This window comes from Pleurodeles waltl, chromosome 7 (assembly GCF_031143425.1).
Source record: "Pleurodeles waltl isolate 20211129_DDA chromosome 7, aPleWal1.hap1.20221129, whole genome shotgun sequence".
Classification (NCBI taxonomy): Eukaryota; Metazoa; Chordata; class Amphibia; order Caudata; family Salamandridae; genus Pleurodeles; species Pleurodeles waltl.
Genome location: NC_090446.1, coordinates 397,985,600 through 397,997,860, shown reverse-complemented (window position 1 = coordinate 397,997,860; position 12,261 = coordinate 397,985,600). Strand labels below are relative to the sequence as shown.

Here is a 12,261-nt window from a genome sequence, read left to right as displayed (position 1 = left end):
GTGGGGGACCGCATTCTCTGGCATAAGGTCTAAGAGGAGACTGTCTTCCAGTGGCGAGGACTCTGCAAACTGTTCACCCATTCTGTGTCATCTCAACGCATGACTCAATTGCAAGTAGCGGAAGGGTTTGGTCGCCCCAATCCCATATTCTTTTTGCAAGACTTCAAAGGAAACATACTCCTGGTCTCTCCAGATGTCCCCCAGGTAGTCAATCTCAATCAGGCGCCTCTTAGAAAACCCAAGCTGCGTGGACACCACCCCCTCCCACTCCAACCCCCCTACTTCCCTCCACAGGTCTCTATCCCACAACACAGTTTTCTCTGTCTGCTTTCCCTCCAAGCCCAATAGATAGATTTAGGGGGTTATTTAATAGGGCTTGTGTTGTAAGATAGAGCTGTTGGGGAATGGTCATCTTAAAGAGTATGGCCCTGCCCGTCATGGAGATTGGGAAAGTTTGCCAGTGGGTCACATCACCACAAAGGAGGTCCATATGTGGATAAAGGTTCCTATTCAGGAACTCCATAGGGTCTCACATCACATGGATGCCCAGGTAACGGAATCCTTCCCGCACCACCGGGACCACACAGCGCGATGGCAAGCAGGGAACACACCTTGTCAGGAGGTAATAAGGGACTTGTCCCTGCTGACCCTGTACCCAGCATAGTCCCCTAATATGATGTGTAGTAACCTGCTGACTAAGCTGCAGCTGTGTGGCATATAGCAGGGTGTCATTTAAGTATGATGAAATAGGTTCCTCCTAGCCTCCACTTCCGCAGATTCTCTAGACAGGAGGGTCTTGCCAGAACCACCATGCAAGTGGCTCCAGGGCCAGTGCAAAGATCATTCGAGACAACGGCCAGCCCTGTATCGTCCCCCGTGTTGGGTAAATGGTCGGGACATGGAGTTGACTCGTACTCTTGCTAGGGGGCCTGATAAAGAAGTCTGAACCACCCACAGAAGTTGAGGCCAAACCCCATTCTGTTGAGAGATGCGAAAAGATAGGACCATTCCACGCTGTCAAAGACCCTTTAGGCACCCAATGAAAGCAGAACTGAGGGCTCAGCCTGGCAGGCTGCGGTCAAATGGAGCACCCCCTACAGGCACCTTAGATTTAAATGTGTATCTCTAAGGGGGATAAAGCCAGATCGATCTAGGTGTATTATCGTAAGAATAATACTCTGCAAATGAGTCGCAAGTGTCTTTACAAGCACCTTCATCTCTACGTTGAGAAGTGATATGGGTCGGTACGACCCACATTCCTTCTGGGACATACCCTTCTTTTCCCCACTGCCAGTTAGTAGTGGCTCTCTATCCATGTCCAGGTATGTGTGTTAAGGGCACACCCAAGAATGAAAAGTGGCATTTGCAGCAATGTGGCACTGAAGACAGGGAGGGTATCCGTGTGCAAGAGCGGCAGTATGTATACAGAACATATTTTATGAGTAAATCCATCCCACATGTCTGAGCTACAAAACTCCCCAGTGGCTCATGCCATGTGTTGCGCAGAACATATAGAACAGAGGTTTTGATAAGAATCCCAACCCCTCTCGAATTAGAGATAAACCCAGCATGGGCCAATAACTTGTATCCAAACCGGTCCAGTGCCTTATAGAGGTTACCCCTAAGGTGTGTCTGTTGTAAGAGAACAAGGTCAGGGGCTTGTCGATGGAGATTGAAAATGTCACTTACCCAGTGTACATCTGTTCGTGGCATCAGTCGCTGAAGATTCACATGTTGTGCATAGCCCGCCATCTGGTGTTGGGTCGGAGTGTTACAAGTTGTTTTTCTTCGAAGAAGTCTTTCGAGTCACGGGACCGAGGGACTCCTCCTCTTTGTCTCCATTGCGCATGGGCGTCGGCTCCATCTTCGATTGTTTTCCCCGCAGAGGGTGAGGTAGGAGTTGTTTGTTAGTAATAGTGCCCATGCAATGCAGTGAATAAGGATGTACCTATTTAAGATTTAATATATTTACAAATGTACAAAGTTGAAGCTAACTTCCAAACGGCTACAGGCTCCCGGGGAGGTGGGTGGGCACATGTGAATCTTCAGCGACTGATGCCACGAACAGATGTACACTGGGTAAGTGACATTTTCAGTTCGATGGCATCTGTCGCTGTAGATACACATGTTGTGCATAGACTAGTAAGCAGTTATCTCCCCAAAAGCGGTGGCTCAGCCTGTAGGAGTGGAAGTAGTCTGAAATAAGGTTCTTAGTACGGCTTGACCTACTGTGGCTTGTTGTGCGGATAGCACGTCTACACAGTAGTGCTTGGTAAATGTGTGAGGCGTAGACCATGTGGCTGCCTTACATATTTCGTGCATTGGAATATTCCCTAGGAAGGCCATGGTAGCGCCTTTCTTTCTGGTTGAGTGTGCCCTTGGTGTAATGGGCAGTTGTCTTTTTGCTTTAAGGTAGCAGATTTGGATGCACTTAACTATCCATCTGGCTATACCCTGTTTCAATATTGGGTTTCCTGCGTGAGGTTTTTGAAATGCAATAAACAGTTGTTTAGTTTTTCGGATGTTTTTAGTTCTGTCGATGTAGTACATTAGTGCTCTTTTGACGTCTAATGTATGTAGTGCCCTTTCAGCTATGGAATCTGGCTGTGGGAAGAACACTGGTAGCTCTACCGTTTGATTTAGGTGGAACGGTGAAATAACCTTCGGCAAAAATTTAGGATTGGTCCTTAGGACTACTTTATTTTTGTGTAGTTGGATAAAAGGTTCTTGTATTGTAAACGCCTGAATTTCACTTACTCTTCTTAGAGATGTGATGGCGATGAGAAATGCAACTTTCCAGGTTAGGAATTGTATTTCGCAAGAATGCATAGGTTCAAATGGTGGACCCATGAGTCTTGTTAAGACGATGTTGAGGTTCCATGAAGGAACGGGTGGTGTCCTTGGTGGTATAATTCTTCTGAGGCCTTCCATAAACGCTTTAATGACAGGTATCCTAAATAGTGAAGTTGAATGGGTAATCTGCAGGTATGCAGATATTGCTGCGAGGTGTATTTTAATGGAAGAGAAGGCCAGGTTCGATTTTTGTAAGTGTAGTAAGTAACCCACTACATCCTTTGGAGATGCGTGTAATGGTTGAATTTGATTATGATGGCAGTAGCAAACAAACCTTTTCCATTTGCTTGCATAGCAGTGTCTAGTGGATGGTCTTCTAGCTTGCTTTATGACTTCCATACATTCTTGTGTGAGGTTTAAGTGTCCGAATTCTAGGATTTCAGGAGCCAGATTGCTAGATTCAGCGATGCTGGGTCTGGATGCCTGATCTGCTGTTTGTGTTGTGTTAACAGATCTGGCCTGTTGGGCAACTTGACGTGGGGTACTACTGATAGGTCTAGCAGTGTTGTGTACCATGGTTGCCTTGCCCATGTTGGTGCTATCAGTATGAGTTTGAGTTTGTTTTGACTCAATTTGTTTACTAGATATGGAAGGAGAGGGAGAGGGGGAAAAGCGTACGCAAATATCCCTGACCAGTTCATCCATAGGGCATTGCCTTGAGACTGCCTGTGTGGGTATCTGGATGCGAAGTTTTGGCATTTTGCGTTCTCCTTTGTTGCAAATAAGTCTATTTGAGGTGTTCCCCAACGTTTGAAGTAAATGTTTAGAATTTGGGGGTGAATTTCCCATTCGTGGACCTGTTGGTGATCTCGAGAGAGATTGTCTGCAAGTTGATTCTGGATCCCCGGAATAAACTGTGCTATTAGGCGAATGTGGTTGTGAATTGCCCATTGCCATATTTGTTGTGCCAGAAGGCACAGCTGTGTCGAGTGTGTCCCCCCCTGTTTGTTTAGATAATACATTGTTGTCATGTTGTCCGTTTTGACAAGAATGTATTTGTGAGTTATGATTGGTTGAAATGCTTTTAATGCTTTGAAAACTGCTAGTAGTTCGAGGTGATTTATATGCAGCTTTCTTTGATGTACATCCCATTGTCCTTGTATGCTGTGTTGATTGAGGTGTGCTCCCCACCCTGTCATGGAAGCATCTGTTGTTATCACGTATTGTGGCACTGGGTCTTGGAAAGGCCGCCCTTTGTTTAAATTTATATTGTTCCACCATAGAAGCGAGAGGTATGTTAGGCGGTCTATTAACACCAGATCTAGAAGGCGACCCTGTGCTTGTGACCATTGTGATGCTAGGCACTGTTGTAAGGGCCTCATGTGTAATCTTGCGTTCGGGACAATGGCTATGCATGAGGACATCATGCCTAGGAGTTGTAATATCATCTTCGCCTGTATTTTTTGTGTTGGATACATGCGTTGTATAATCTTTTGGAAATTTTGAACCCTTTGTGGACTTGGAGTGGCTATTCCCCTCGTTGTGTCTATTGTCGCTCCTAGGTATTGTTGTACTTTGCACGGCAGAATGTGTGATTTCGCATAGTTGATGGTGAAACCGAGTTTGTAGAGGGTTTGTATGACCTGATCTGTGTGGTGTGAGCACCCTGTCAGTGAGTCGGTCTTGATTAGCCAGTCGTCTAGATACGGGAATGTGTGTATTTGCTGCCTTCTGATGTGTGCAGCCACTACTGCTAGGCATTTTGTGAAGACTCTTGGTGCAGTTGTTAAACCGAACGGCAATACTTTGAATTGGTAATGTATTCCTTTGAATACGAACCTTCGGTATTTCCTGTGCGACGGATGTATTGGTATGTGGAAATACGCGTCTTTGAGATCTAAGGTTGTCATGTAATCTTGTTGCTTTAGCAATGGTAACACTTCCTGTAGCGTGACCATGTGAAAGTGATCTGATTTGATGTATGTGTTTAGTGTTCTGAGGTCTAGGATTGGTCTCAGTGTTTTGTCCTTCTTTGGTATTAGAAAGTACAGTGAGTAAACCCCTGTATTTGTTTGTGTATCTGGTACCAGTTCTATTGCGTTCTTTTGCAGTAATGCTTGAACTTCTATTTCTAGGAGGTCCGAATGTTGTTTTGATATATTCTGTGTTTTTGGTGGTATGTGTGGAGGGATTTTTAGAAATTCTATGCAATAACCATGTTGGATAATTGCTAAGACCCAAGTGTCTGTTGTTATTTTCTCCCACTCTTGGTAATACGGACTTATTCTTCCCCCCACTGGTGTTGTGTGGAGGGGATGAGGGATGTAAAGAAATGTCTCCCTGTTGCAGTTACCCCCCACTTTTTGCCTGATACTGATGCTGACTTGACTGAGAAGTGTGCTGGGACCCTGCTAACCAGGCCCCAGCACCAGTGTTCTTTCACCTAAAATGTACTTTTGATTCCACAATTGGCACAACCTGGCATCCAGATAAGTCCCTTGTAACTGGTACCTCTGGTACCAAGGGCCCTGATGCCAGGGAAGGTCTCTAAGGGCTGCAGCATGTATTATGCCACCCTAGAGACCCCTCACCCAGCACAGACACACTGCTTACCAGCTTGTGTGTGCTAGTGAGAACAAAATGAGTAAGTCGACATGACACTCCCCTCAGGGTGCCATGCCAGCCTCTCACTGCCTATGCAGTATAGGTAAGACACCCCTCTAACAGGCCTTACAGCCCTAAGGCAGGGTGCACTATACCATAGGTGAGGGTACCAGTGCATGAGCACTGTGCCCCTACAGTGTCTAAGCAAAACCTTAGACATTGTAAGTGCAGGGTAGCCATAAGAGTATATGGTCTGGGAGTCTGTTTTACACGAACTCCACAGCACCATAATGGCTACACTGAAAACTGGGAAGTTTGGTATCAAACTTCTCAGCACAATAAATGCACACTGATGCCAGTGTACATTTTATTGTAAAATACACCACAGAGGGCACCTTAGAGGTGCCCCCTGAAACTTAACCGACTATCTGTGTAGGCTGACTGGTTCCAGCAGCCTGCCACACTAGAGACATGTTGCTGGCCCCAAGGGGAGAGTGCCTTTGTCACTCTGAGGCCAGTAACAAAGCCTGCACTGGGTGGAGATGCTAACACCTCCCCCAGGCAGGAGCTGTAACACCTGGCGGTGAGCCTCAAAGGCTCACCCCTTTGTCACAGCACCGCAGGACACTCCAGCTAGTGGAGTTGCCCGCCCCCTCCGGCCCCGGCCCCCACTTTTGTCGGCAAGGCCGGAGAAAATAATGAGAATAACAAGGAGTCACTGGCCAGTCAGGACAGCCCCTAAGGTGTCCTGAGCTGAGGTGACTAACTTTTAGAAATCCTCCATCTTGCAGATGGAGGATTCCCCCAATAGGATTAGGGATGTGACCCCCTCCCCTTGGGAGGAGGCACAAAGAGGGTGTACCCACCCTCAGGGCTAGTAGCCATTGGCTACTAACCCCCCAGACCTAAACACGCCCTTAAATTTAGTATTTAAGGGCTCTCCCTGAACCTAGAAAGGAGATTCCTGCAACTACAAGAAGAAGGACTGCCTAGCTGAAAACCCCTGCAGAGGAAGACCAGAAGACAACAACTGCCTTGGCTCCAGAAACTCACCGGCCTGTCTCCTGCCTTCCAAAGAACTCTGCTCCAGCGACGCCTTCCAAAGGGACCAGCGACCTCTGACTCCTCCGAGGACTGCCCTGCTTCGACGACGACAAGAAACTCCAGAGGACAGCGGACCTGCTCCAAAAAGACTGCAACTTTATCCAAAGGAGCAGCTTTAAAGAACCCTGCAAACTCCCCGCAAGAAGCGTGAGACTTGCAACACTGCACCCGGCGACCCCGACTCGGTGGTGGAGGACCAACACCTCAGGGAGGACCCCCGGGCTACTCTACGACTGAGTACCAAAACCTGTCCCCCCTGAGCCCCCACAGCGCCGCCTGCAGAGGGAATCCCGAGGCTTCCCCTGACCGCGACTCTCTGAAACCTAAGTCCCGACGCCTGGAAAAGACCCTGCACCCGCAGCCCCCAGGACCGGACTTTCACTGCAGAAGTGACCCCCAGGAGTCCCTCTCCCTTGCCCAAGTGGAGGTTTCCCCGAGGAAGCCCCCCCTTGCCTGCCTGCAGCGCTGAAGAGATCCCTTGATCTCTCATTGACTTCCATTGCGAACCAGACGCTTGTTTTAACACTGCACCCGGCCGCCCCCGCGCCGCTGAGGGTGAAATTTCTGTGTGGGCTTGTGTCCCCCCCGGTGCCCTACAAAACCCCCCCTGGTCTGCCCTCCGAAGACGCGGGTACTTAGCTGCTGGCAGACTGGAACCGGGGCACCCCCTTCTCTCCATTGAAGCCTATGCGTTTTGGGCACCACTTTGAACTCTGCACCTGACCGGCCCTGAGCTGCTGGTGTGGTAACGTTGGGGTTGCTCTGAACCCCCAACGGTGGGCTACCTTGGACCAAGAACTGAACCCTGTAAGTGTCTTACTTACTTGGTAAAACTATCAAAAACTTACCTCCCCCAGGAACTGTGAAAATTGCACTAAGTGTCCACTTTTAAAATAGCTATTTGTGAATAACTTGAAAAGTATACATGCAATTGAAATGATTCAAAGTTCCTAATGTACTTACCTGCAATACCTTTCAAACAAGATATTACATGTTAAATTTGAACCTGTGGTTCTTAAAATAAACTAAGAAAAGATATTTTTCTATACAAAACCTATTGGCTGGATTTGTCTCTGAGTGGGTGTACCTCATTTATTGTCTATGTGTATGTACAACAAATGCTTAACACTACTCCTTGGATAAGCCTACTGCTCGACCACACTACCACAAAATAGAGCATTAGTATTATCTCTTTTTACCACTATTTTACCTCTAAGGGGAACCCTTGGACTCTGTGCATGCTATACCTTACTTTGAAATAGCACATACAGAGCCAACTTCCTACAAGGGATGTGTGAGTCACTGCTTGGTTGTAGGTGTCTTGGGGCCTTGAAATTTTCCCCTGCCTCTAGGGAATTGTCCCCCTCTGTATTGGCCCCGAAAGCCTCCCCTTTGGTACTGTCCCTGGTAGGTGGACAGTGTTGACTGTGAGGTACTGGCTTGTGTGGCTTGACCCCGAAACCCCCCTCTAAAGGTTGTCTTGCGGAAGGTGTTGAAAGTGCCTCTGCTCTGCGGGGAGTAGAGCGCGCCCATGGCTTTTGCAGTGTCAGTGTCCTTTTTTAGCTTTTCAATTGCCGTGTCCACTTCAGGTCCGAACAATTGTTGCTCATTGAATGGCATATTGAGCACCGCCTGCTGTATCTCTGGTTTAAAACCAGATGTTCGTAGCCACGCGTGCCTTCGTATGGTTACTGCCGTGTTAATTGTTCTTGCAGCTGTGTCAGCTGCGTCCATAGAGGAGCGTATCTGGTTATTAGAGATGTTTTGGCCCTCCTCAACCACTTGTTTCGCCCTCTTTTGTAGTTCTGTGGGTAGATGCTCAATGAGGTGTTGCATCTCATCCCAGTGGGCTCTATCATATCGCGCTAGGAGCGCTTGAGAGTTAGCGATGCGCCACTGCTTTGCAGCCTGTACTGCGACCCTTTTACCGGCTGCATCGAACTTGCGGCTCTCCTTATCTGGGGGTGGTGCATCGCCCGATGTGTGAGAGTTTGCTCTCTTGCGAGCTGCCCCTACCACAACCGAATCTGGTGGCAGTTGTGAGGTAATGAAAGCTGGGTCTGTGGGAGGTGCTTTATATTTCTTTTAAACCCTCGGTGTTATTGCCCTACTCTTGACAGGCTCTTTGAATATGTCCTTTGCGTGCCTTAGCATTCCTGGGAGCATAGGCAGGCTTTGATAGGTGCTATGTGTGGAAGAGAGGGTGTTGAAGAGGAAGTCATCCTCGACAGGCTCCGAGTGTAGAGACACGTTGTGGAACTCGGCTGCTCTAGCCACCACTTGTGAATATGCTGTGCTGTCTTCTGGTGGTGAGGGCTTTGTAGGATACGCCTCTGGACTGTTGTCCGACACTGGGGCGTCGTATAAGTCCCAAGCATCTTGGTCCTGGTCACCTTGGCTTAAAGTGGTGTGAGCCGGTGAATGTGACGGAGTCTGCGCCGGTGAAATGTGAGCTACAGGTGGAGGAGAGGGTGGCGGAGTTACCTTCTCCACCAGTTTTGTTTGTGGTGCTTGTTCTTGTTGGAATTCAAGTCTCCTCTTCCTCCTAATGGGGGAAGGGTGCTTATTTTCCCTGTTCCACTCTGTATAAAAATCCTTTTTTGAGTGTGGTCCACCTCAGTGGATTGTAATTCCTTCTCGAATCTATGCTTTCGCATTTGAGAGGACAGTGATTGTTCCTCTGAATAGGAACTGGTAGTTGGCTCGGTTGCAGGTCGTTTTGGCACCGAAACTATGTCCACGCTCTTTTTCGGCTCCGAGGCGATATTTCTTTTTTTCGGAGTCGAACCCTCTCGGCGTCGATCCTCCTCGGTGCCGCTGTCTCTGCGTCGAGCAGCTTCGGCTCCGCTATCTCGGCGTCGATCTTTGTCGGCAGCACTATCTCGGTCCCGAGATGGCTGGGTGCCTGTGTCTCGACCCGAGTCGGACGATCTCGGCACTATTTCGGCACTATTTCGGCCTTCTTCGGTGCCGATGGTCGGTCACCGATTTTATGGGTTGAGCCATGGCCTGAAGGCAGTGGCGTCCCCTGGGCCTTGTCAGTTTTCTTATGTGCTATCTTCGACGTCTTACTCACTGTTTCGTGGTCGTCGAATTCGTCCGAGTCCGATTCATGGATCGAGAAGGCTTCTTCTTGTTCCTCGAAATCTCGGTGTCCTGTCGGCGTGGACGCCATCTGCAGTCTTCTGGCTCGGCGGTCACGGAGCGTTTTTTGGGACCGGAACGCACGACAGGCCTCGCAAGTTTCTTCCCTGTGCTCGGGCGACAGGCACAGGTTACAGACCGAATGTTGGTCTGTATACGGGTATTTGTTGTAGCATTTAGGACAGAATCGGAACGGGGTCCGTTCCATCAGCGTCAATGTCACACGCGGTCGGGCCGACCAGGCCCCGACGGGGGATCGAAAACTACCCCGAAGGGCAACGGAGATGTTATCGTATCGATTCGGTGTCGATGCTATCTAACCCGATCCCGAACGCAACAATACAGACGTAATTTTCCGATTTTAGAGCTAACTTTCCGTTCCGAAACCCGGAGCGAAAGGAACACGTCCGAACCCGATGGCGGAAAGAAAACAATCGAAGATGGAGCCGAAGCCCATGCGCAATGGAGACAAAGAGGAGGAGTCCCTCGGTCCCGTGACTCGAAAGACTTCTTCGAAGAAAAACAACTTGTAACACTCCAACCCAACACCAGATGGCGGGCTATGCACAACATGTGTATCTACAGCGACAGATGCCATCAAACACTGCATTACCGTTTGATTCTGCTACCCAATCCATTAATGTTCCAAGTGAGGATTTTCAGGGTTAGGTCAAAACATGTTGTCATGGTACATTTGAGATGCAGAAAAAGACACTGCACGACCGGCCGGGTGTGGAAGCTGGCATCTGCATACACCCCCCTCCCTCAAGCCCCCTCCCCCCCAAAATTAAGCATGCCTAGCAACACTGAGCCAATAAGACAATTTCAAAGTATAAACAAACCAACATAAACAGGCATACCTCAGAGGAACCCTGAGGGGCACCTCATACCGGGTCCCGTCAGAGCCCTCAGGAATTTCTCCAGTCCCTTTGGGGCTTTCTGGAATTCCACCGACCAACAGTGCACCAACCCTCCAACCAGTCCCATGCTTCCTCTGGTGAAGTGAAGTGCCAGGATTTGCCCTCTGCCACCACTCGCAGTCGGGCAGGATACAAAATGTATTTGAGCTACTTGGTGCACCAGGCTTTTTTTAACCTCGTCAAAACTGCAGTGCTGACGAACTTGCAAGGTAAAGTCTGGGAACAAACGCACCATGGAATTTTCATATTGGAGGTCACCGGAAGCACAGGCCGCCTCTAAGACAGCATCTCTGTTGTGATATTTGAAGACCCTGGTGATCACTGTTCGAAGGTGGGGCCCCCAAGTCAAGACGGAGGCACCAGTGCCCTGGGGGCGCACTCAATAGTGAAGAATTCTGAGGTGCTTGGGTTTAAGGGTATTCAGGATAATGTCTTCTAAGAATAGTTCAGTACTGGGGCCCTCGGGGACCCCCAGCACCCTGGTGTTGCTTCTGTAAGCCCTCTCCTCCTGACCTTCAAGTTCGGTGGTTACCATAGTGATCTGTTCAGTAAGGTATTGTACATGCTCCTCTAGTCGCTTGTTGGTGGACTGCCTAGCAGCAGGGTTCGATTTAGCTGCTGTGACATTTTCAGACCGCTTCTTGAAGGTGGCTCTCAAAAGCCTAACGTCTACCGTCACACCATCCAGCTTTGTGTCAAGGGTGCCCTTTAAGTAATAAAATGGCAGCTAGATTCTCCCAAAGGGAGGGCTGTGTTTTGCCAGGGGACAGGCGGTGCATCTGTGGCATCAGATGCAGGCTAGGTCACTGCATATTTGTCCATTCTGTTGGACTGGGATGGGGTTTTGTTTTGCACCATCTCGCCCAGAGAGAGATTCACATCCACCCCTGGACGTACCCACCCTACAGTTTGGTGCAGGTGTGCACTCTTCACTGTTAAAAAGAAGAAAAAAAAAAAAGGCAGAGTCAATTAGTCCCTTGCTGCTTATGAAGACTAAGGAGGAGGCCTCAACAGGAGGAGCAGGGTCACGACTGAGCAACAGCCATGAAACGCTTCACAACAAATCCTTATATTTCTATGGGGGGAAACAATTGTTTCTGGCTGCTTTAGCCTTCAACTGGTCATAACCATCTTTCAAAGCTGTGCAAGAGAGTTTAGGCTTCTTTAGGAAATCAGTATCTTGTTTTTTACTACTGTGTTGTCTCTGCATGCCTTTTCAGCACTTATCATTTTCACAATAAAGGTTTTGTTTTTGCATTACCATCGAATGTTTTCGGCTCTGAAGACTTGCACTACTAAAACATTAGGATAATTCAGCTTGTTAGGTAGCGTTTTTGGCACCTCCATCTCAGTCATATCTGCCATGTCACAATGATGGTGTTCTTTGCGCTCCTCGAGTGTACAAGGTGTCAGTCTTCATCATCCTGTACTAATCGCAACTCTGCACTTTTAGTTGACTGATAGTATAATGAACCGAAAGTAGTTTTTCCCCTCACTTTTAAAGTGCTTGGTTTAAATTGAGTGCGCATATTTTACCAATTTATGGTCTTCAGTAAGCAGAGATTAAAGACTTTGTGACCATCAGACTAGGCAAATATTCAATAGTAATTTGGTCAAGTATTTTCCATGTCCTTTAATATGAGGGCACCTATGGAACCCAAAGAGCAAACATGTTTTGCTTCCAAAACTCGACAGC

General features: G+C 48.3%; 1 protein-coding gene across 6 annotated transcripts in view; it reads right to left on the bottom strand.

Annotated features, from left to right (window-relative positions):
- RBM39 (RNA binding motif protein 39) overlaps positions 1-12,261 on the bottom strand; it is a 561,368-nt gene that overhangs the window by 22,603 nt on the left and 526,504 nt on the right. The gene's annotated exons all lie outside the window — the stretch shown is intronic.